The sequence below is a fragment of the Macaca thibetana genome, chromosome 18 (assembly GCF_024542745.1).
Source record: "Macaca thibetana thibetana isolate TM-01 chromosome 18, ASM2454274v1, whole genome shotgun sequence".
In the NCBI taxonomy this organism is placed as follows: domain Eukaryota; kingdom Metazoa; phylum Chordata; class Mammalia; order Primates; family Cercopithecidae; genus Macaca; species Macaca thibetana.
The window spans coordinates 33,466,234-33,491,915 of record NC_065595.1 but is presented as its reverse complement, the minus strand read 5'-3'; the positions used below and the strand labels follow the sequence as shown (position 1 = coordinate 33,491,915).

Sequence of the window (25,682 nt, the reverse complement as noted above, 5' to 3'; positions counted from 1 at the left end):
GAATTCCCACATGTTGTTTGAGGGACCCAGGGGAAGGTAATTGAATCATGGGGTCTGGTCTTTCCCGTGCTATTCTCGTAATAGTGAATAGGTCTCACGAGATCTGATGGGCTTATCAGGGGTTTCCACTTTTGCTTCTTCCTCATTTTTCTCTTGCTGCCACCATGTAAGAAGTGACTTTGCCTCCTGCCATGATTCTGAGGCCTCCAGAGCCATGTGAAATTGTGAGTCCATTAAATCTCTTTTTCTTCCCAGTTTTGGGTATGTCTTTATCAGCAACATGAAAACGGACTAATACAGTAAATTGGTACCATAGACTGGGGAGTTGCTGAAAATATACCTGAAAATGTGGAAGGGACTTTGGAACTGGGTAGTAGGCAGAGGTTGGAACAGTTTGGAAGGCTCAGAAGAAGACAGGAAAATTTGGAACCTCCTAGGGACTTGTTGAATGGCTTTGACAAAAATGCTGATAATGATATGGACAGTGAAATCCAGGCTGAGGTGGTCTCAGATAAAGATGAGGAACTTGTTGGGAACTGGAGCAAAGGTGACTCTTGTTGTTTTAGCAAAGAGACTGGCAGCATTTTGCCCCTGCCCTAGAGATTTGTGGAACTTTGAACTTGGGAGAGATGATTTAGAGTATGTGGCAGAAGAAATTTCTAAGCAGCAAAGCATTCAAAAGATCACTTGGGTGCTATTAAAAGTACTCCATTTTAAAAGGGAAACAGAACATAAAAGTTCAGAAAATTTGCAGTCTGACAATGCAATAGAAAAGAAAAACACATTTTCTAAGCAGAAATTCAAGCCGGCTGCAGAAATTTGTATAAGTAGCAAGGGGTCTAATGTTAATCCCCAAGACCATGGAGAAAATGTGTCCAGGCCATGTCAGAGACCTTCTTGGCAGCCCCTTCCATCACAGGCATAGAGGCCTAAAAGGAAAAAGTGGTTTTGTGGGCAGGACCCAGGATCCCTTTGCTGTGTACAGCCTAGGGACTTGGTGCCCTATGTCCCAGCTGCTCCAGCCGTGTCTGAAAGTAGCCAATGTAGAACTCAGGGTGTGGCTTCAGAGGAGGAAAGCCCCAAGCCTTGGCATCTTCCACATGGCATTGAGTCTGCAAGGGCACAGAAATCAAGAATTGAGGTTTGGGAACCTCCACCTAGATTTCAGATGTATGTAAATGCCTGGATGACCAGGCAAAAGTTTGCTGCAGAGGTGGGGCCCTCATGAAGAACCTCTGCTAGGGAAGTGCAGAACATTAATGTGGTGTCGGAGCCCTCACACAGAGTCCCTAGTGGGGCTGTGAGAAGAGGGCCACTGTCCTCCAGACCCCAGAATGGTAGGTCCACTGACAGCTTGCATCATGCACCTGGAAAAGCTGCAGACACTCAATGACAGCCTGTGAAAGCAGCCAGGAAGGAGGCTGTACCCTAAAAAGCCACAGGGGTGAAGTTACCCAAGACCATGGGAACCCACCTCTTGTATCAGTGTGACCTGGATGTGAGACCTAGAGTCAAAGGAGATCATTTTGGAGCTTTAAAGTTTGATTGCCCCGCTGGATTTCAGAGTTGCATGGGGCCTGTAACCCCTTTGTTTTGGCCAACTTTTCCCATTTGGAACAACTGTATTCACCCAATACCTGTACCCCCATTGTATCTAGGAGTAACTAGCTTTCTTTTGATTTTGCAGCCTCATAGGTGGAAGGGACTTACCTTGTCTCAGATGAGACTTTGGACTGTGGACTTCTGGGTTAATGCTGAAATGAGTTAAGACTTTGGGGGATTGTTGGGAAGGCATGATTGGTTTTGAAATGTGAGGATATGAGATTTGGAGGGGCTAGGGGCAGAATGATATGGTTTGGCTATGTTCCCACTCAAATCTCAACTTGAATTGTATCTCCCAGAATTCCCATGTGTTGTGAGAGGGACCCAGCGGGAGGTAATTGAATCACAGGGGCCGGTCTTTCCCATGCTATTCTCATGATCGTTTATAAGTCTCACAATATCTGATGGGCTTATCAGAGGTTTCCACTTTTGCTTCTTCCTTATTTTTCTCTTGCCACCACTATGTAAGAAGTGCCTTTTGCCTTCTACCATGATTCTGAGGCCTCCTCAGCCATGTAGAACTGTAAGTCCAATTAAACCTCTTTTTCTTCCCAGTTTTGGGTATGTCTTTATCAGCACCATGAAAAGGGACTAATACAGGCTGGGCATGGAGAAGGGGCACCTGGGGAAACATGTTCAGGAGCTTTGGTTACTTAGTGAATCACATTTTTTACTGGATTGCTTACTAAAGGAAGAGAGGTACAAGGGAATGACTGGAGATAATGGCATGGATGGAGTGGAGGTCTGGGTAGATCCTCTCACAGCTAGCCCTTTGTTCTGACACTAGGTTGCAAGTCACACAATCCAATTCTTTTATGATCAAAGAATCAGGTTAACTTCTCTGGACCTCTGTTACTTTATCTATAAAATTAGGTGATTATCATCTCTGAGACCCCTTGAGCTCCAAAAATCTCTAGATCCAGCAAAAGCAGCTTAAAATACAACATAGTATACAGGTACTAGTATCATGTTATTTATTATTTTCCAAAATTCCAGGCTTGTAGCCTATGCTGGTAATAGCAGATTATATCCTTAAAAATAATTGTTTCTCTGATGTCCTTACTTCTAAAGAAATTCGAAAGCCTGTCAATTTTACTATATATTTATAAAATAGTTGTCACGGTTAAAAATAAAGTCTGTTCCCGACAAAAAACAGAATAAAAATGCATATTGTGCATCTTAGCATCTTAAAAAAGTTCCTGGTTGTTGTCTATTTAAAATTAGAACTTGTTGCTTGGTGCTGAGTTTCTGATGTCTGTTTGATATGGTGTCATGTGATCACATTAGTTGCCTCATCAGACACTACTATTGGAGATGAAACTTTACTTTTCCAGTTTCAGGTGGAGATGTCTCCTTTTCTTCCTCAAGCTGTTTTTTGTTTTGTTTTCTCCTTGGACCCACAGATAGCACACTTTGGCATGTTGGACCATCTTGCTACAGACTTTCTTAGTCAAGGAAGAGCAATAGTTAAGATTATGTCTAGGATAGTCTGCATTTGGTTCCTGATTAGAAGTGGGGAGAGGGGTAGATGTAGGATTCAAATTTGACCTTTTAAAGTTAAAATATGCCAGGACTTAGTCCTTGTACACATGAAAGATTGCACTGTTGAACTCAAAATTTTCATCCTTCCCTATATCAATGCCTTCACCTTATAATTTTGCTGATGCTTGACTTGGCGTTCAGCTATATATGGTCAACTGAACAAAGAGGAAGTGATGCTATACCAGCTCTGAGCCAAGACTCTAAAGGCCTTATATGTTTCCACTTTTACTTGTAACTCTGGTACTGCCATGAATAAAACATACCTGGACTAGTCCACTGGTTCTGTTGATGGTTGCTGTGATACCACATGTAAGGAAATAGCTGTGCTGTAGTCCGGAGTAGGCTGAAATGGCCTTCTGGTGCAGCATGACTCAGCAGGTTTGGAGCACAGGCGTACAACCTCACACATTATGAAACCACACTCTGTGAGACGCATTAGATAACCACTCACGTGAGTTTGTGCTTGGCTTGGAGCCACTATTATCTGTAAAAGGTATAATTACCCTGCTGGTCCTGTCCATATGGCTTGTGCCCAGAAAAAGAATAAAGCCATGTTGCAGCTACCTACAATTCCTCGAGTATTTTTCCAGCTACTTGCCACCTGTCTACCAATTCCCCTTGGACCTCAGCTTTGGCTCAAACCTGACACCTCAGTTCTTGTCTTCTTCACTTATAATAATTTAAACAAGAGACACACAGCAAAGAAGACACAGCATAGAACAATGTATTGCAAAGGAAAAAGAATATTTTGAAAGCTAAGTGCAGAATAGGCAGTATATCCTGAGAGAGAGAGTTCAGGGCAGGCTGCTCATAAGGATGAGATAGCAAAGGTTGGCACTAGGGAATTCGCTTTCTGGGAGTCTTCCATGATTATTCATAAGGATGTGGGAAGAGGTGTTACTAGTAAGCATGATGAGTGGTCCTCTGGGTGCCCATGTACAGTAGCCATACATGCTTATTCATACATTGCGTGTCTCATTAGCATTTTAAATCTCCACCCAGGAATGTGCTTTATAGTATTATAATGAGCAGAGGGTCAGTCTGAAGACAGGTAAAAATCAAAATGCTCTTTACAGGGGAAATTCCATTCTGGAGATAGCTTTGTTTGAACGAGTTGGACTACAATGCAAATGCTGGGGCCTATGTTGACTGTAAGGTCATCATGGTGGCTGTGTTCTGAGGACATGGTCACTTCCTTGACTACCTGTCCTGCCTCAGCTCCAGGGGAAGCATGAGAGACATGTAGAACAGAACCAAATCACCACAGTCAAAGCCCAATCTAGACTGACAAACTCTCACCCAACCACAGATCCATGAGAATAGATGATTTTGTTTTAAGTCACTACATTTTGAGGTTGCTTGTTCCATAATATTTTGAAACCACAGATATCTCCTTTACTGTATCTAGTCTTACTTGGTAATCTAATTTATTCTAATGGTTTAAAACATTTCATTACCCTAAAGACTACTAAATTTATATCCCCTACCCAGAACTCACCCATGAACTCTTGGCTGATATTTGCAGCTGACTACCACCTGGGTATTTAATTAACATCTCAAACTTACCTTGTCCCAAACTGAACTCCTGATTTTCCTTGTGAAACCTACTTCTCCTGCAGTCGCCACATACAGTCCATCTGCAAAAGCTGTTGATTTAACTTCAACATATTTTCAAATCTGACCATTTCTCATCCACTAAAATCCTGGACCAAGTCACCATCACTCTTGTGTGGGTAGTGCAATAGCCTCCTAACAGGCCTCTGCACGTCCCCGTTTGCCTCTCCACAATTTATTCTCCCCAGAGCAGCCTGAATATTTCTTTTAAAGTCAAGTAATGAAAGCAATTTTGTTGTTGTTGTTGTTGTTGTTATGAGAACTGTGTCTTTTGTCCTTTAGAAAATTTCACATTCTGGGTTTTGCTGATTGTGTCTCCATAGCCCTGACTAATTTAAATGCCATCCACAATACTTGAATAATTGGTTAAAAAATAATAATAATAAAAGGACTTGCTGATTGAAGAAGAAAATAGTCACTAATTGAAATGACTAAAAGCTTTTACTAACTCAATTTTAAAAATCATGTATGGGGTAAAGAAAAATGTTTCACAAGCCAGATATTAGAATAATTCTTCAAAAAATCCACTGGCTTTGCTCTCTTTCTCTTCCTATTTTTAAATTTCAGTATTTCTATTCTTGCATTCATTATAAAATAGTTCATCAAGCTAAGGCTGATGTATTTTATTAAAAATTTAAGACCTTGAAGACTGACAAAAATGGAGTATGGTTTTTAACATTTTTATCCTGGTAATATATTTTAATAGATACATATTTTATTGTCTGTGTCTGAGATATGAATCAATGATGACTGAGGTATGTTTGTTTTTAATCCTGTTATTTACAATAGCAGCCTTGAGATTAAATGGGTTTATGGCAGCAGAATTCACCCAAATGGATTCTATTTGAGGTAAGCATTGGACCAAAATAGGAAAATCCTACAAGAAGAGCCTCATTCATGTTTATGGATTCATACAAGTTATTCCTGGTATGAGGCTCAAATGAAACCATTTGCAAGCTGAAAACTTGTACATTATAAAGTGTTTCTGGAAATAGGGCTCTTGGAAAGTTTCTTTAAAAAGTCAAAATGAGTCACTGCATCTATTTTAAAAGGGGATTAATCTCAAATGGCTCCATATAGCTGACTAGTCTTAGTTTAAAAAAAAAAATCTAAGTAAATAAAGTCAGAATAAAAACTAGAGAAACTACTTATTTTAATACTTATCATTTCTTCATTCATTCATTTGTTCATTCTTTCATTCGATGAGAATTTATTGAACTTCTAAGATGTGTGTTACATCATGCAAGGGGTTGGATGAGGTGCAGTAGGCTAGGCACAAATAATAATCAGACATGTTCCTGCTTTAATGAGAATTATCAACTAGTAAGAAAAATGTGCCATAGAGTGCAAGGAGTTAGAAAGCAGTAAATGCTCAGTGCTTAATAAAGGGAAAGTGAGAAGAAAACAGAGTTTAGGTCAGTGTCTCCCAAACTTGACCGATCATCAGAATCATCTAGGGGTTTTTAAATACACATAATTGTTTTCCAGTTTAAGATGGTGCACCAAATGCATGTGTTTCTCTTCACTCTTTCCTGAGCTTCCATTAAATTAGAAATAAAAAAGAAACATATTTGTAATAGCAAAGATGTGGAGAAACATAAGCAATTTGAACAATCTCTGGAAAACAAAAAGCGGCAGAAAATATGTTAATAAATGACACACAGTAGAGAAACCTATAGCCCAGAATGAGCCAGGAAGGGATTGCAGTGGAGGTGGAAATCATTGTCCTGAAAAATTTCACAAAAGCTCCCAATTCAGAGTTGGCATGTACAACAGAGATCCAGCAGAGAAGCTGAGCTGAAAACAGATGGATCAATTGGGGAACTGTATATGCAATAGTCAGCCTTCTCGGCTCTGACTCCCAACCCACTTGGACAAGATAACAAACAGTCTGGCATCTGCTACTGGGCAAGACAGAAAGTACTTTCCTCTTAGGAAATTAAATTATCAAAGAGAGCTAGAGCTGTTCTTATCGTGGCATTTGGGAGGCTGTTAGCTTGACTACTGATTCACTACTAGTTCAATCTACTGCTAAACTGCTGGTTTCATACTTTCACAAGAACACAGAGCTTCCAGAACTCACACTCATTATTATTAAATACAAATAGGCAATCAGGACATGTAATGAAAACCAGCAGACAAACAAGAAGACTAGAATGAAAAATAAGTTAAATTGGCCGGGTACAGTGGCTCATGTCTATAATCTCAGCACTTTGGGAGGCAGACAGGCAGATCGCTTAAGCCCAGGAGTTGAAGAGCAGCCTAGGACGTGGCAAAACCCCGTCTCTACACAAAATTTTGAAAATAATTTAAAATTTTAAAAAAGTAAAACTAACTTCAGAAGGGGGCAGAGATAATTCAGAAAAAAAGTCTAATTAGTAATAATAAAAGTGATTTAAGTGGCAGTTAAGCAAAGGGTTTTCCCCCAGAAATTTTTATAAAAGAACAATCAAAAAAAGGAAAGAATTCTATCAAAATTAAAAATGTGATAATCCAACAGAAAGGTTCATTGGAAGCTGAGGAAATCTCTTAACAATATGAAAAAAAAAAACATAGACACAGCAAATATGGGATAGAAAGATAGAAAACAGTAAAAATGAGAGTTTTATAAGGACAGAATGCAAGACAGAAAATAATAAAAATTTCCAGAGATGAAAAGACCATGAGTGTTCAAACTGAAAAGACCTAATAGGTGCCAAGTAGGTTAAATCGTTTTTAAAAATTTCTTTACCTGGACCCATCGTCATGAAGTTTCAAAGCACTTTATTAAAGAGAAGATGCTGAAAGCTTCAAAGGAGGAAAAATGTTATCTATAAAGAAATAAGAAATCAACTAGTACCAAATGTAGACAATGGCACACTTCTTTCAAAATTTTGAGGGAAAAAAATTTCGAATTTAAAATTCTACAGCCAGCTGGGTGTGGTGGCTCATGACTGTAATCCCAGCACTTTGGGAGGCTGAGGTGGGAGGATCATTTGACCCAGGAGACTGAGGGACATTGAGCCATTATCATGCCACTGCACTCCAGCTCAGACTACAGAGCAAGACTTTGTCTTTAAAAAATAAAAATAAATTTTAAAATAAATAACATTCTATAGCCAAATTATCTACTAAATAAAATTTTATAGCCAATCAAATGATCTACTAAAGATTAAAAAAAAAAAAACTAACATTTTTGAAACAAAAATTGTTTAACTTTTTTTTTCTTTTGAGACAGAGTCTCACTCTGTCACCCAGGCTGGAGTGCAGTGGCATGCTTGGCTCACTGAAACCTCCACCTCCTGGGTTCAAATGATTCTCCCACCTCTTAGCCTCCAAAGTAACTGGGACTGCAGGCACACGCTACCATGCCCGGCTAATTTTTTTTTTTTTTTTTTTTTTTGTAGAGAAGGAGTTTCGCCATGTTGCCCAGGCTGGTTTTGAACTCCTGAGCCAAAGGGATCCTCTCACCTTGTTCTCCCAAAGTGCCGGGTTTACAGGCATGAGCCACTGTGTCTGGCCAAAAAGGATTTTAAGCATGTAGAAGACTCATCAAATTTTTACTTGTCAACTATTTATTGATCTCTTTTTGCATTATCTTAGGTAATAGTAATACAACAAGGAAGACTGGTAGGTTCATTTATTCTTTTTTTAATTATTATTATTTTTTATTATTATTATACTTTAAGTTCTAGGGTACACGTGCATAAAGTGCAGGTTTGTTACGTATGTATACTTGTGCCATGTTGGTGTGCTGCACCCATCAACTCGTCAGCACCCATCAACTCATCATTTACATCAGGTATAACTCCCAATGCAATCCCTTCCCCCTCCTCCCTCCCCATAATAGGCCCCGGTGTGTGATGTTCCCCTTCCAGAGTCCAAGTGATCTCATTGTTCAATTCCCACCTATGAGTGAGAACATGCGGTGTTTGGTTTTCTGTTCTTGCGATAGTTTGCTGTGAATGATGGTTTCCAGCTGCATCCATGTCCCTACAAAGAACACAAACTCATCCTTTTTTATGGCTGCATAGTATTCCATGGTGTATATGTGCCACATTTTCTTAATCCAGTCTGTCACTGATGGACATTTGGGTTGATTCCAAGTCTTTGCTATTGTGAATAGTGCCGCAATAAACATACGTGTGCATGTGTCTTTATAGCAGCATGATTTATAATCCTTTGGGTATATACCCAGTAATGGGATGGCTGGGTCATATGGTACTTCTAGTTCTAGATCCTTGAGGAATCGCCATACTGTTTTCCATAATGGTTGAACTAGTTTACAATCCCACCAACAGTGTAAAAGTGTTCCTATTTCTCCACATCCTCTCCAGCACATGTTGTTTCCTGACTTTTTAATGATTGCCATTCTAACTGGTGTGAGATGGTATCTCATTGTGGTTTTGATTTGCATTTCCCTGATGGTGAGTGATGATGAGCATTTTTTCATGTGTCTGTTGGCTGTATGAATGTCTTCTTTTGAGAAATGTCTGTTCATATCCTTTGCCCACTTTTTGATGGGGTTGTTTGTTTTTTTCTTGTAAATTTGTTTGAGTTCTTTGTAGGTTCTGGATATTAGCCCTTTGTCAGATGAGTAGATTGCAAAAATTTTCTCCCAATCTGTAGGTTGCCTGTTCACTCTGATGGTAGTTTCTTTTGCTGTGCAGAAGCTCTTTAGTTTAATTACATCCCATTTGTCAATTTTGGCTTTTGTTGCCATTGCTTTTGGTGTTTTAGACATGAAGTCCTTGCCCATGCCTATGTCCTGAATGATATTACCTAGGTTTTCTTCTAGGGTTTTGATGGTATTAGGTCCAACATTTAAGTCTGTAATCCATCTTGAATTAATTTTCGTATAAGGAGTAAGGAAAGGATCCAGTTTCAGCTTTCTACTTATGGCTAGCCAATTTTCCCAGCACCATTTATTAAATAGGGAATCCTTTCCCCATTTCTTGTTTTTCTCAGGTTTGTCAAAGATCAGATGGCTGTAGATGTGTGGTATTATTTCTGAGGACTCGGTTCTGTTGCATTGGTCTATATCTCTGTTTTGGTACCAGTACCATGCTGTTTTGGTTACTGTAGCCTTGTAGTATAATTTGAAGTCAGGTAGCGTGATGCCTCCAGCTTTGTTCTTTTGACTTAGGATTGTCTTGGCAATACGGGCTCTTTTGTGGTTCCATATAAACTTTAAAGCAGTTTTTTCCAATTCTGTGAAGAAAGTCATTGGTAGCTTGATGGGGATGGCATTGAATCTATAAATTACCTTGGGCAGTATGGCCATTTTCATGATATTGATTCTTCCTATCCATGAGCATGATATGTTCTTCCATTTGTTTGTGTCCTCTTTTATTTCACTGAGCAGTGGTTTGTAGTTCTCCTTGAAGAGGTCCTTTAGATTCCTTGTTAGTTGGATTCCTAGGTATTTTATTCTCTTTGAAGCAATTGTGAATGGAAGTTCATTCCTGATTTGGCTCTCTGTTTGTCTGTTACTGGCGTGTAAGAATGCTTGTGAGGTTCATTTATTCTTAAACCCTGTGGCACCATACTAATAACTGGCAGAGTTATCTGTTGGTATTGGTGGAACTAATATACCTTGGATCTGGAGAACAGCTACATAATATATGGGAGATTGACAGTCAAAAAACATCTGTATAAGCAGAATGGAGGCAGACTGTGAAGAGGCAGAGGGTTGAGAGGAGAGTGATAATGAATAGAAGAAAGTTCAGGAAGGATTAGTTTGGTTGGCCACGTTTCTGTATATTGAGTGTTCTGATAGTCCTCTACAAACTTGTATACAAGTTTAGAACATCTAAGGCATCCAAGTCATCTACATTAGAAAACACTTAACAGAGGTAGCTGCATTTCTTGAGCCAAGAAGAGTACAATTTAGGATAGAGACTATTTGTTCCTGCCCTGAAGGAGTTTGCAGTCTCACTGGACACACATAAGACAGAAAGAGCATTAAAAAAAAAAAAAAAAAAAAAAAAAGACCGAGGTGGTGCATAAGAAAGCCCAAGTGCAGAAAACCAAATACCCTTATAAGATTCAGAGAAGGAAGAAAATATAAGGGTTTGGAGAACCAGGGCTCGGGTGGACTTGAGCTGAATCTTGAGGGTTGGGGACAACTTAAGATGTTACTGAAATGCCACGGATATGGTCTAGGTCTTGCTGCTCAATGCACAGAATGCCAATCACTGAATCAACAAGTATTGCCAAGGAAGAAGGCTTTAATCAGGTACTGTAGCCATAGCCACGGAGAATGGGAGATAAAGTTCCAAATCTATCTTCTAGACTGACCAAAATTGGGATGTATACATATTGAAGGAGACGGGAAAACAGGAACTAGGGAGGGGTAAGGAAGCAATCACAATGAGTGAGGGATCTGACATCTCATTGTCTGGATGCAGTGATCTAGTACATTTCAGTCACTTGTCTGAGGGTCAGTTTCCTGAGGAAGGAACTCAGTTAAATGTAAATTTCAAGTTTTAAGATGGAGGGTCAATTTCTATGTTTACTCAAAAACTTGTAAATATTATTTCTATGGGGCAGTTGGGCCAGTTTCAAAGAGAGGAAGGAAGGATTGCCTTCTTGGTGGGGAAATGGTGTCACCAAAAGCAAGAACATCAGGAAAGGGGGCCAACATATGGAAAAAGTCCTGATATGAAATGTCAAATGTAGATTGGATCCACATTATATAAGACATTGAACAACAGGTAAAGATTTGAGTTTTATTTTGTAGACAATGAGTAGCATCAAAAATTTTCAAGATAAAAGTGGTGGTATGAAACATTAGGCCATGTATCTCTTTGTAGCACTAACTTTAAGCTTTTGGCTATGCTACTGGAGAATACTATTCTAATTCAATTTGGTTCTGGACCAGCTACATGGGTCAATTAGTTTTGGCTTATTGAGAGTTTGGAATAAAAAGTTCTGTTCCTGAAGATGGAACACCCATCTGTTGTTGCCAAGATTTTTCCTTCCCTGTTACTTAATGTTAAAGGAAGGAAACCTCTTAGGAGTTCTGAGAATCAGTATCTCCTAGGTGCTTTCTTACGGCTGTTGTTATTTATATAGCTTATTAAGGAAAAGATCTTTCTTTATAAATATCACCTGATTCATCTTTGTTGAGGTAACCATGTATACACTCGGGAAAAATAGTTGGGGTTTGAGAGTAGAGGAAGAAACCAAAGTATATTAAGAAGGATACTTATAGATATTAGAATCTGGGGACTCTGAGGACCCTGAAAACCTGTTATATTATGGAAGAGCTTTGTATTTTCTAAGTAACAGAAAAACCACACGATTTTCTTCTAATATACTTTTCCCTGAGCAGGAAACAGATTTTTTTCTCTTCTGGCTTTAGACGTAACCTATGAGAACAATAAAAACAGAAATCTTGCCTGTGCATCAAGACCTCACAAGGACCAAGGAACACCACAGAATGGGGCTCACAAAGCAGGAATGGAGCTTGGGAAGTGACATAGCCAGTGAGCTTCCAGCCCGGCTGTGGGTCTGTAGCTCCCTCTTGTTGTGTCTGCCATTTGTACTGACTTTGGTGTTGCCTGTCTCTGTTTTGACTAGGCCTGTCTCTGGCAATCACCTTCTCTTGACTTCTGTTTGCCTTGTTGCTTCAGATGACTCAGAGCCTCTGCATCTTCTCGGTTGCTGCTTATTAATTATTCTTCCTGCCTCATGGCTTCTGTCTATTGCTTCTTTCTCTCTGTGTATCTTGGTTTTTGCCCTCTTGCCACCAGTTACTTACTCTCTATGTCTTCAACTCAGAATCCCTGAATTCAAATGCAGGTCTATGGCGAAGGGCACAGCAGAGGGTTTAAGATCTGAATCAGACAAGGAGAAACCTCATCTTTTGAGACTGAAGGGAAAAGGTGAGGTAGATACTTCTGTAGGTGAGAATAGGAAGTTCAGAGATCATGTCTGATAACTTTTGTCTCAGTAGTGAAGTAGGGGATAGCACTGTCTGCTGAGAATGAGGGCCTAGGCTTGAGTAAGGAGATTGTAGAGCAGTGGTTTGAGCTGACTTTAGATGGAGAAGAACTGACCTGGAACAGGTGAAAACATTGACAGACATGGTGAAGCCACATTTCTACTAAAAATACAAAATTTAGATGGGTGTGGTGGCACATGCCTGTAATCCCAGCTACTCTGGAGGCTAAGGCAGGAGAATCACCTGAACGCAGGAGGTGGAGGTTACAGTGAGCCGAGATCATGCCAGTGCACTCCAGCATGGGAGACAGAGCAAGACTCAGCCTCAATTAAAAAAACAAACAAACAAAAAACCCCGAAAAGAATAGACTATAAGAAGTCAAAGAAAACCGCTATGTAATGATAAATGGAGTCATTTCAGCAAGAGGATATAACAATGTGATGGTAAAGGAGTCATTTCAGCAAGAGTATATAACAATAATAAATATGTATGCACCCAACACTAGAGTATCCAAGTATATAAAGCAAACATTAATAGATTTAAAGGGAGAGAGAGATTGCAATACAATAACAGTGGAGGACTTCAACACCCCATTCTCAGTAGCAGACAGATCATCCAGACAGAAAATCATTGAAGAAACATTAAACCACATACTAGACCAAATAGGCATAATGGACATTTATAGAACACGTCATCCAGCTGCTGCAGAATACACATTCTTTTCATCAGCCCATGGAAGATTCTCTAGAATAGACTATATCTTAGGCCACAAAAGAAGTCTCAACAAATTTTTAAAAGTAGAAATCATATTAAGTATCTTCTCTGACCACAACGGTATAAAACTAGAACTCAATAATAAGAGGAACCTTGGAAACTCCACAAACACATGGAAATTAAACAACATGCTATTTAATGATCAAGGGGTTAATGAAAAAATTAAGAAGAAGGCTTTAAAAATTATTGAAATAAATGAAAATACAATATACCAAATTCTATGGGATACAGCAAAAGAAAAACTAAGAGGGAAGCTTATAGCAATAAATACCTATATCAAAAAAGTGGAAAGACTTCAAGGACCTAGAAAAGCAAGGGCTAGCTAAATCCAAAATTAGTAGAAGTAAAGCGATAATAAAGATCAGAGCTTAAATAAATAAAATTGAGACTAAAAAGCCAATCAATATGAAGATCAACAAAACAAAAAGTTGGTTTCTTGAAAAGATAAACAAAATTAAAAAATATTTAACTAGACTAAGCAAAAAAGAAAGAAGACTCAAATAAAATCAGAAATGAAAAAGAAGACATAATAACTGAGACCACAGAAATACAAGGAATCATTAGAGACTATTATGAACAACTATACACCAATAAATTGGAAATTCTAGAAGAAATGGATAAATTCCTGGACACATACAACCTACCAAAATTGAACCATGAAGAAACAGAAAACCTCCATAAACAAATAATGAGTAACAAGATTGAAGCCATAATAAAAAGTCTCCCATCAAGGCCAAGGACCTGATGGTTCACTGCTGAATTCTACTAAATATTTGAAGAACTAATACCGATTCTACTTAAATCCTTCGAAAAAATTGAAGAGAAGTCAGGCAGGGTGGCTCACAGCTGTAATCCCAGCACTTTGGGAGGTTGAGATGAGTGGATTGCTTGAGCTCATGAGTTCAAGAGCAGCCTAGCCAGCATGGTGGAACCCTGTCTCTACCAAAAATACAAAAATTAGCTAGGTGTGGTGGCATGTGCCTGTAGTGCCAGCTACTTGGGAGACAGAGGGGGTAGGATGGTTTCAGCCTGGGAGGTGGAGGTTGCAGTGAGCCGAGATTGTGCCACTGCACTCCAGCCTGGGTGACAGAGCCAGGTGTGGGAAAAAAAAAAAAAAAAAAACTGAAGAAGAGGAAATATTTCCAAACTCATTATACAAGGCCAGTATTACTCTGATGCCAAAACCAGACAAGGACACAACAACAACAAAAAATTACAAGGTGGTATCACTGATGAACATAGATGCAAAAATCCTCAACAGAATGTTAGCAAACTGAATTAAACAACATGTTAAAAAGGTAGTTTACCATGATCAAGTGGGATTCATCCCAGGGATGCAAGGATGGTTCAACATACACAAATCAATAAATATGATACGTCACATTAACAGAACTAAGAACAAAAGTCATATGACCACTTCAATAGATATTGAAAAAGCATTCAATAAAATTCAATATCCCTTTATGATTAAAGAAAAAACTCTCAAAAACTGGGTAGAGAAGGAAGACACCTCGAGCCTGGGCAACATGACAAAGCCTCATTTCTACTAGAAACACAAAAAGTTAACTGGGCATGATGGTGCATGCCTGTAGTCCCAGCTACTTGGGAGGCTGAGGTGGGAGAATCACTTGAACCTGGGAAGTTAAGACTGCAGTGAGTTGAGAATGCACCACTGCACTCCAGCTTGGGCAATGGGAGTGAGACCCTGCCTGAAAAAAAAAAAAAGAAAGAAAGGAACATATCTCAAGATAATGAAGGCCACATATGACAAACCCACAGCTAACATTACACAGAACAGGGACAAATTGAAAGCCTTTCCTTTAAAATCTGGAATGAGACAAGTATATCCAGATTCATTACATTAATTCAATATAATACGGGAAGTTCTGGCCAGAGCAATTAGGCAAGAGAAAAAAAATAAAGGACATTCAAATTGGAAAGAAAGAAATCAAATTAACCTTGTTCACAGATGACATAATCTTTTATTTAGAAAAATCTAAAGACTCTACCAAAAAAACTGTTAGAACTGAATAGCAAATTCATTAAGACTGTAGGATACAAAATTAATATATAAAACCAGTAGCATTTATATACATCAATAGCAAACAATCTGAAAAAAGTCAAGAAAGCAATCCCATGTACAATAGCTACAAAATATATGAAATACCTAGGAATTAATTTAACCAAAGAAATGAAAGATCTATAGAAGGAAAACTATAAGACACTGATGAAAGAAATTGAAGCAGACCCCAGGAAATGGAAAGATAGTCTATGTTCATGGATTAGAAGAATTAAAATTGTTAAAATATCAATACTACCCAAAGCAATTTACAGACTCAACGCAATCTCTGTCAAAATACCAGACATTCCTCAAAGAAATGGAAAAAGTAATCATAAAATTTATACGGAACCATTCTAAGGTGTACTAGTCAGCAGCATTTAATATACTCACAATATTGTAAAAATACCACCCCTGTCTAGTTCCAAAACATTTTAATAACTCCAAAAGAAAACTCTGTACCCATTAAGCAAGCTCTCTCAATTCTCTCCTTATCCCTAGACAGACACTGGAAACCACAAGTTTGCTTTCTGTCTCTATGGATTTACCTATTATAAATATTCCATAAAAATAGAATCATGCAAGTTGTGATGTTTTGAGTCTGACTTCTTTCACTTAGGATACATTTTTAAGTTCCATCCATGTTGTTAGCATGTGTCAATACTTCATTTCTTTTCATGGTTGAGTAATATTCCATTTTTTGGATAAATAACATTTGCGTGGTTTCCACCTTGTGCTGCTACAAATATTTGTATGCAAGTATTTGTTTGAATAATTGTTTTCAATACTTTTGTGTATATACCTAGGAGGGGAATTGCTGGGTAATATGGTAATTCTGTTTAGTTTTCTGAGGAACGGTCAAACTGGAGTGGCTGCACACCAGTTTGCATTTTCACCAGCAATGTATAATCGTTCCAGTTTTCCTACATCTTCACCAATACTTGTTATTGTTTTTTGATATTAGCCATTCTAGTGCATGTGAAATGATATTTCATTGCAGTTTTGATTTGCATTTTCCTGATAACTTATAGTGTTGAACATCTTTTCATGTATTGGGTGTTCATGTAACTTCTTTGGGGAAATATCTACTCAAGTCTTTTGTTCATTTTTTAAATTTGGTTATTTGTCTTTTTATTATCACATTGTAAGTGCTCTTTATGTGCTCTGAAAGCAAGTCCCTTATCAGATATATTATTTGCAAACATTTTTCCTTTACTGTGAGCTGGTCTTCTTTTACCTTCTTGATGTTATCATTTGCAGCACAAAAGTATGTAACTTTAAGGGAGTCAAATTTATTTTTTCTTTTGTCACTAGTGCTTTTGGTGTTGTATGTGTGAAAACATTGCTTGACCCAAGGTTATGAAGATCTACTTTTATGTTTTCTTCTAAGAGCTTTGTAGTGTTAGTTCTTTGACAGAAGATACTTTGAATAGCACCGTCTTGGGGTATTTATCTTACTAGAGACATATAATACCTTAGTCAAAGAAATCATGCTAGTTGTGAAATTTCAGCTTCAAGTGAGATTAGTGAGGGGAGATATTTTTATTTAAGAGGGGTCTTCCAGCATTCTTCAGATTGTGTCAGTCTGGGCACTGCCAACTCACCTGTGTAGGGAGCAATGTAATGGTTAAAAGCAGAGATTTTTGAAGTCACAGTGGCCCTAGTTTCAAACTCCTACTTTTCTACTTAATCAGCGGAGTAGCTTAACTCCTTTAAACTTCAAATAAATAGTCCCTACCTCATAGGGTTGTTGAGAGGATTAAAAGAAATAATGCATTAAGCATTGTGCATAAACTTAGTACAATGTTCATCTTACTCTAATCACTCAATAAAAGTTGGCTGCTGGTATTATTATTGGCTGCCAAGTAATTGGATGATAGTGCCATATAAGCAGAGGGATGAAAAAGCAACTACACATAAAATTACAGTTTCACCAATGATAGTTTAGTACTGAATTCAAACAGTATTTAACCATGTTTTAAAGCACACAATTTGGGGGAAGTGTTGATTATTTCAAAAGTCAATCCCTAGAGGGCCATAAAAGCTATTTCAATCACTATAACTAATTACAAGGAAGTATAAATCAATAAACTTTGCTAAATGGTCTAAAATATAATAAAGAAAACCATCATTAACAATCATCCAGGAAGCCACTGTCCTTAACAGTGAGATGATGTAAAAGTTGGATGTGAAGAATGAATTTTGTTATTTGAAAACTCCAGGTATTAACAGTGCTTTTAGAGAAGTTCTTAATTCAGCACACAGTCATGGCTTTTCCGAATGATTGTTTACTTTAGGTAACTTTATTTCTTCTAAATTATATGTATATTCATCTTGGTATGGAAATAAGTGGCCATCTGCATAGAAGTATTGTCAGCTTTCAGTGTTTCTCAGCACCTTTCTTAGCTCAAAGCCAGCCCCCTTCTCATCCCTCTTCCTAAAGCTGCAACACAGCTTCAGGTCCCAAATCAAGACTGGAGTCATGCTACATTTAGAAAGTCTTTGCATTTTTTCTCCCAGTCCTGTGTGGTAGTTACAGGCTCAAATCTGGAAGTCCCAGGGCCCTCTCCTGAGTTCCCAAGCTTACCTTGCTGCCCCTCTGAGCAGGAGAGCCAAAGCCCACATGGGCTCCTGAGCCAAAGAGCTCTCTGTCCATCATGTCTTCAAGTCTAGGACTGGATTTGCTTCCTGCCACCTGTTTATTCTCAATGATGTGTTTTCCCAAGGACAGAACCTGCCCATAAATGCCATATGAGTGGCAGGGCCCTGTATCATGGATGATGGTGATTGACAACCTCTTACTCTTGAACATGCCTGTGCTGCTGAGATCTATTCGCTTGTTGGGGTCTGGCTACATACCTGCTCACATCTTTCTTTGTGTCACATGAGAATGAATGAGGCCTTTTGGACAGTTTACCTTTCTAGTCCATCTCCTGTCCTACCCTGGAAAGCCAGCCAAGTTCAGGTTCAGCCCCTTTCCCTATCTTCACCTGCATATACTGCAATGGGAGATATCAGAGATGTTACAGCTGGCTTAGTGTGATGGTGAGGCCAAGAAATAGATGAGAATAGCTTGCCATGGCAGTAAGAAGAACTGGATTTAGGGTTGACTCTGCAACTAGTTAGCTTCCATATCCAATACCCTTAGCTAAATCAAAGGGCCAATAAGCTCATAAAATGAAATAAACAACATAAATATGCATTGGAAAGTTATCACATAAATAAGAAATCATGCAGTTGTTGGCAATGGGGGCCCTCAAATAGAGCAAAAGGTTTTGTAATTAGAGTTAATAGAAAATCTAAAATAATGTGGTTAAATAAGATAGAATCTCATTTCCTTCCAACATAAAAGAAATTTGGAAATGGTCAGTCCAGAGTTGGAATAGTGGTTCAGTAGTTGTCAAGGACCCTGGCTTTTATTATTTTTGTGTGTGCCATACTATTAATAGTATATGGTTTTCATCTTCAAAATCACCTCATGGCCTGAGATGGCTGCTGGGCCTCCATCCATCTTATAGACATCAGAAAAGAGAGAAAGAGAAAGGAAAAAAAGAAATATTTAATTAAGTCAAAGCTCTTTTGAAGCTACCTTCCTGAAAGTTCCACATGTTTCCACCTGCATCCCATTGGCCAAAATATAGTCACATGGCCATGTCTAACTGCAAGTAAGGTAATTGTTCAATTGGGTGTATTGCCACCTGAGAATGGGTATTATAGGATGGCAACTAGCATTTGCCACATATGATCATTTGAAATCAGATGAAAAGTAAACCTTTGAGAGAGCTTAAATTGATAACAGTGAACTGATCTGCTTCTATGATTGGCTCAAATAAAATAAAGGAGATAGAATCACTCATTTAACAAAACTGTTTTGTGCTGCTGCTACCTGCCAGGGACTGTGCTAAGCACTAGGGAGAGGGTAGTGAGCTGAAACAAACATCTTCTGCCCTCCTAAAGTTTATAGTACGCATCTCCCCCACAAAAGTCTGTTATTACAAACATGGTTTGGGTTGCCTATAGGGAATCTTGTAAGATGGTCAGCCTGTGTGTGCTCAACTCTCTAGAGAGAGACAAAGGCCCTCTGCTCATAGCATAGAGAGTGCTGGGAGTTAAATGACAGTGGTTACACATCCTTACCATGCAGACAGTGTTCCTTTTCTCTAACCTCCCTCACTGCTGACCAACCCAACACTGTCTTAACTCTTAACTCTTAAATGAAAGAGCTCCTATCAGTTTGATCATATCCCCTGTAGCTAGGAGAGAGTTCTCTATTTTCCACAGTGCAGAGACCACACTCATTGTTCAATCTAAGGAAATTGGGATGTGATGTCCCTCTCTCCTTGCCTGTGGCAAACAGACAAGCAATTACTCAGGCATTCTAAGGATGGAAAGCATCAGTCTGAAATGTCTGGTCTGCCCCAACAGGAAATACTTTACTGTTCGGGCCTGGATTTTTGCTTTTATTTGCTGATGCTTTTTCTGATTTTATAATTTGGTTTAGAATTAAAATAGAGAATTGTATTTGCAATGCCTGTGTGCTTCATTAGTTAGTATTTGGAATGACCTTGGAATTTTGACATGATAAAACGAAGAAAAGAGCACAGCATTTTTTTTTTTCTGCTGTTGTTTTGTGCAGCCAAGAATTTTTACTTGTCTTTCTGAGGAGTAGCTTTATTTTTAGCCCCATGCAGCACTGGAGATGGATGTCCTGTCTGTTTCCACAAGGCAGCTCAGATAACACAATTCTATCCAGTTTTGGGGAAGAATTCTTTTGTTCCAACTTAAAAGCAACAAACATTACTAGAACAGGAAAAATCTGTTCACTATTCTTAATGAGAAAACACTTGGGGTAAATGACATGTTTCCACATCACATGTGTGATTTCCTTGACTTTTTCTTTGAAGCTTTGGGTTTTTGGTGTGTAGCTTTATGGCTACTTGGAGGATTGTTAGGCTCTAGTGCTTGTAACGAATAGAGACTCTAAGGCAAGGGAGTAAGGTCAACAGGAGAGCCCTGGCACTCAGAGACACGTATAGCTGGGCTTCTTTGGAATCTGGAATTTAGGTGGAGAACTGGAAGGCACCAGTGCGGTTTTAACATTCTTTACTTGGTCTTAGCCAAAAGGCCGAGAAGTGATAGCTTTAACATTGTTAGCAGCAGAAGCAAATGGTTTTCTGTACTGAACTTGGCCATGAACTCAGTGCAGAGTTATGCCATGGTTAATAAGTCCAGAGTGCTGCAGACATACTGGTCAAGTTATTGGGTTTTTATTTCTCTTTTACTACAAGATCATTTGCTTATATTTTACCACTAATAACTCATAGATATTTAAAGTTGCAATTGGAAACAAAAGAATGACATTTCAGGCTGGTTTATACCGCCAGTTGATGCAGCTGCAGGACAAAGACCTTAAATTTATCTGTAAATCTGTTATTCTCCCTCCAAACTCCTGGACCAAGTTGCTCTTGCTCTGAGAAGCTATCTGGTCCTAGAGTTTGCATTGGATTCTGTAGGAAATGACCCTGGTGGCTAGTCATGAAGCCAGGTTTGTGACCTCCCAGATGATTTTCTGCCACCTCTGATATCCTTGGCTTAAAGTACAAAGCTAAGAGCCACAGGGCTTCCATCCCTATGTGTAATTTCATGCTTATATCAGAGAAAATTCTCCACTTATCTGACTGCTCAAATTACACACCTAAGTACAACGACCAGTTTTAGAAACACGTATCATGTCCAAAGGACTCTGTGAGACTCATACCTGCACCCAGGCCCCTCCTGGAAGAACAGCTCAAAGAGAAAAATTTTTGTCACAGCATCTTCATATTAGTTTCTGTTAGTGGTCACTAAGAATCTGTTTCCAGACTCTGGGACTTGGTGTACATTCCTTCTCTAACACAACTTCTCATCCTTCATAGGCTAGGAAGAAGATCACAAATGAGTATCCCTCCTTTGGTTTCTTATTATCACAGCCAAGATAAGAGCATTTATCTCAAGGGTAAGTTGTGAAGCTTTTTGGGATAGTTTGTGGTAATAAAGCTGGTGGGGAAAAAGTATTAAATCTCATGGCAATGCATCTGAAGGCTCTTTTGAAATCTGTTGAGGGATGCCAATGGTGAGATGTTTTTTCAGTTAGGATGGGCTTTGGCAACCTCAGGTTGGAAGGTCATCCATGGTGGACTTCTGTGCAACCCACATTACCTTAGAAATCTTGGCTGCAAAGTGTTCACTATTTATCTCTCTCATCTGAAAGGCAGAATTTGGGGCATAATATGATCTTGTGGACTTGGATTGAACATCACAGTAAGTAGGAAGGCCTACAGTGGGCTCTATCAGCAACACTACTGGAAGACCTAGCAGGAATTTAGAACATTCCTTTACCTATACAAAGATCTTAAAACAATGGGGGAGTTGTCCAGATGCTGACAATGACCAAAGGCTGGGCTAGCCTTTAATAATCATTTTTGAAGGAATTCTGTTTTCAAAAATAATTTATTCAAATATTTTTATACCAAAATAATTCTTAAAAGTATGAATTTCTCTTAGTTATCCTCAAGCAAATATGCATTTAACTACATGAACACAACTATTACTTCATAGTTTTTTTATTATAGACTTTTTTTTATCCACATGAATGTTAAAGAAACTACAACAGAGTTAAATACCATTTTTGATAACATGATTATATTCTTAATTACACTCAATATTAAACTGTAAAATATTTCCAGAGGAATACAATCTTCATTCATACAGCAGGCAAAGTACAGAGAGGAAGGGGCCACGTGTTAAGTCTGTCCAGTTTTCTATGAAAAGCAGGTTTGTACGGCTGGTGCCTTCCCATCCGTTGAAACGCGATCCCCACTCCTAGGACAGGTCTTGTGTTTTCTTTCCACCAAGAATCACTTCTTCAAGAGGAAAAGACAGTTTTGTAGAGTTGCTTTCTCCATGTGTGCAGCACTGAGACTGCCTGAGACCATCCATGGATTTCCCATCCCAGTTGGCTAATAGCACTTCCCATGCTCTGGGTTCAACTGTCCTTTAAAAATACGAAGACTCAAACTTTGGTTCCACCAAAAGATGCGACAAGCATTGACTGCTCTGGTTGGCTCCCCCCTCCCCCCACTAATGAATGGCTGCTACAGTCTATTTTACATGGTTGTCCATGCTGTTTTGAGGTCACTTGTCCTTAGGTTCTCCTGAACCTGATTTTGTATTTAATTCCCAAGCCCTTTCGATCTGCAGTCTTTAATGTGGGTCAGAAGTGCTCCCTGGCAGGCTGTATCTTACAAGAGAACAAGAGTAAGTCGTTCTGTGCACCTGGGACAAGACAAAAGCACAGAATGACAAGCTGAGCCTAATGTAATCAGATAATTTTAAAACATTTAGAGTAACATTTGGTATACCTCCTTAGGAGAAGACATTTTGTCTGCCACCCTAGGTTATATATCTCTGATGACATTGAGTCAAACCAGAAATATTACATGAGAGTGTGCTGGTTTGCTGTGTCCTTTTTACAGTAAAACCATTTAGATGGGTTTAGAAGCTGGGATTTGTTGTTGGGCAAAGACAAAAGCAGCCTGCAGTGAAAGGGGCAGACAGAATTTCATGCTCTGGTGCTCTGTTGGTTTTGATTGGATAGCCCAAGTTATATTTATTTTTCTTGTCATAGAGTGTCAGGGCAACATAGAAGTATGAGCGGAGGTTTTGCGATTCAAAATCAATGAAATGATTGGATTAGTTATTAACTGCGTATTTATAACTGATAATACAAGATGTGAATTAGGCCACGATTTTAGGTGACAAACCAGAGGAGAGCAGACAAAGTATGGAATGCAGAGTCAGCCCCAGCCTGGCTCAAATCCTGTGACTTCCTAGCAGTGAGACCACAGGCAACTTACTCATCTCTTGTCTCTTTAGCCTTCTCAGCTGTAGGGGGGGTGAAAGCAGTAATACTTACCTCAATGGGTTGTTCCAAAGATTGAATAAGATAATCAACATAAAGTCCTTAGAACAGTGGGGGCACACCATTATTCTCTACAGAGATTCTTAAAAGAACCTCTTATGTCTGACTAAAGATGAGAGAAATGAATGTACCACTCTCCCTCTTTATCTTTGATCTATACAAAGGGAGGACACAGAATGTTCAATTAAAATCCAATATCTTTTTTTTTTTAAAAGACTCTTGTTGTTACTTTCATAGTAATTATTCCAGAAGTGAAACAAAAATAAGAGTTTACCAAAGAGGTAGATATAGTTAAAATACCAATAAAAAATAATATTCCAGACGCTCCAGAAAGATGCAATGTAGCAATTAGTGATTAAGAAAATGCAGACATAAGGCAAAAATAGGTGGGTCATGCCCTTGGGTGTTACATGGGGTCCTGGGCTGACTTTCATGAAAGTGGCCCTTTTCTGGGGAAAGAGATAATATATCAGAAAATTGGCACACAAAAGTGGCAGCCAAAATTTTAGAGCTAGTACAGATTTTGATCAGGTTTGGCCATCCACATTTTATAGATAAGAGTGAGACTCAAAGAGATGAAATGATGTTACTCAAGATAACATAGGGAGATAGCACCAGATCTGGCACCCAGTCTCCCTCACTACCAGCTAAGGACCCAAGGAACACAGGGAGAAAGTTTTAGGGTCAAATAGACCTGGATTGAATCCTGTATCTGCCACTTGAGAGCTATGTGACTCCCTGAGCCTCAGTTTCTAAGCATGAATTGGAGGTAATAACAGGATCTACTTTACAGCATTGTAAGGATAACACAGTAAGTATTTAGTCAGTATCTGGCATAGTTAGTGCTCAATAAATGATCATTATTATCATTTCCAGTTTGGCCAATGAGTTTCTGCATGACTATGAATGAGACATTTCCCTGATTCACTTCCTACTTATGTAAAACAGTTTAATTCTTGTCTGTGAAAGTTGTGGGTGCTTCAACTAGTTACATGAATGATAACTGCAAAATGTTTAAATGTGTTTGGAAGAAAATGAATGTAAAGTAATAATACCATTATACCATAAATACCATTAAACGTCATACCATTTTTATTTGGGGACAGATTTCACACAGATGATACTGGGTTATCTGTGCAGGAAGTGGGTCACAGAATTAACTAGATGTTAGGAAGGCCATCGGGAATAATTCTGGCATTAAAAATGGGCCCAGGTGAAAGGATAATGTCTGCAACATTTTGAAGTATTTTTTCAAATCCTTTCCATTGTACTCATGAGCTCATAATGAGACAAATACGAAGAGCGGTACAATGTCTAATCTAATAGGGCTTGTTTTAGGAGGTAGTTTGAAGGTAAATAAAATAAACTACACTTTAACAGCCGGTAGCTTAACAAATAGAATTCATTGCCCCAATGGGGACTATGCTTAGGTTGAAGAAAGGTGTAGCTAAATCCATGGGTAATGGATCTTTATGGTGTTATCAAGGGAAATCTAAGAGTATTCAGTGTATATGCCTACATTTTGAGGTTGATATTGCTAAGAACAACAATTTTGCTCTTAAAGTATCTTGACCTGGGTGGATCTTTATTTTGACTCAACATGGAATTTCTCATGTTCTAATGTAGAACAAAAAAAAAATGCAGATCAGTGATATGTGGCAGTACTCGCTCAGCTTACTAAGTGGATTGCCTGTGGTTTTGAAAAGCTTCCTCCTCTTAATAGTAATATTGGAATCCACTGGGTGGCAAGAATACAGCATACTACCTTAAGGGTCACTCTTGCATAAGACATTAATGCATCAGTCCCTAATTTGGAAACCTGTGGTCACTCTGCAAGACAGAATGTGTCTCTCTCCCTTGGTGTAATGATTTTTATCTTGTAATCTCTCTTGGGGTAACTCCTTGCAGGCTTGGCATGTTGAGAATCAGAGACTGCCTCTAACAATACAGTCATGATTCTCTGCTTGGCTGATTTAGCTAAGCATTTAAGTAACCACTAATCTTCTGAAAGCACCAGGGTCTACTTAGAGAAATCCCTGTTGTCTGCAAGGATGGAAACAAAATCAGCATGGAGGAAGCATTAGTTACTAAACACAAATCAATCTTTTTTTTTTTTCTTTTTCCCACCTAACCGTATGCTAGGTCACTATCAGAGGTGTAGTTTCTGGGCAGTGAGTCTTAATCTGTAGGTACAAAATGGGCTC

At 38.7% G+C, this 25,682-nt stretch overlaps 2 protein-coding genes across 14 annotated transcripts in view; both read right to left on the bottom strand.

Annotated features, from left to right (window-relative positions):
* Positions 1-25,682, bottom strand: part of IER3IP1 (immediate early response 3 interacting protein 1) — a 1,095,035-nt gene that overhangs the window by 32,628 nt on the left and 1,036,725 nt on the right. The gene's annotated exons all lie outside the window — the stretch shown is intronic.
* SKOR2 (SKI family transcriptional corepressor 2) overlaps positions 22,105-25,682 on the bottom strand; it is a 45,953-nt gene continuing 42,375 nt past the window's right edge. Inside the window, exon 9 of the mRNA XM_050768143.1 lies at positions 22,105-22,832. The gene's annotated coding sequence lies outside the window, so the exon portion shown is untranslated. The remainder of the gene's footprint in view (positions 22,833-25,682) is intronic.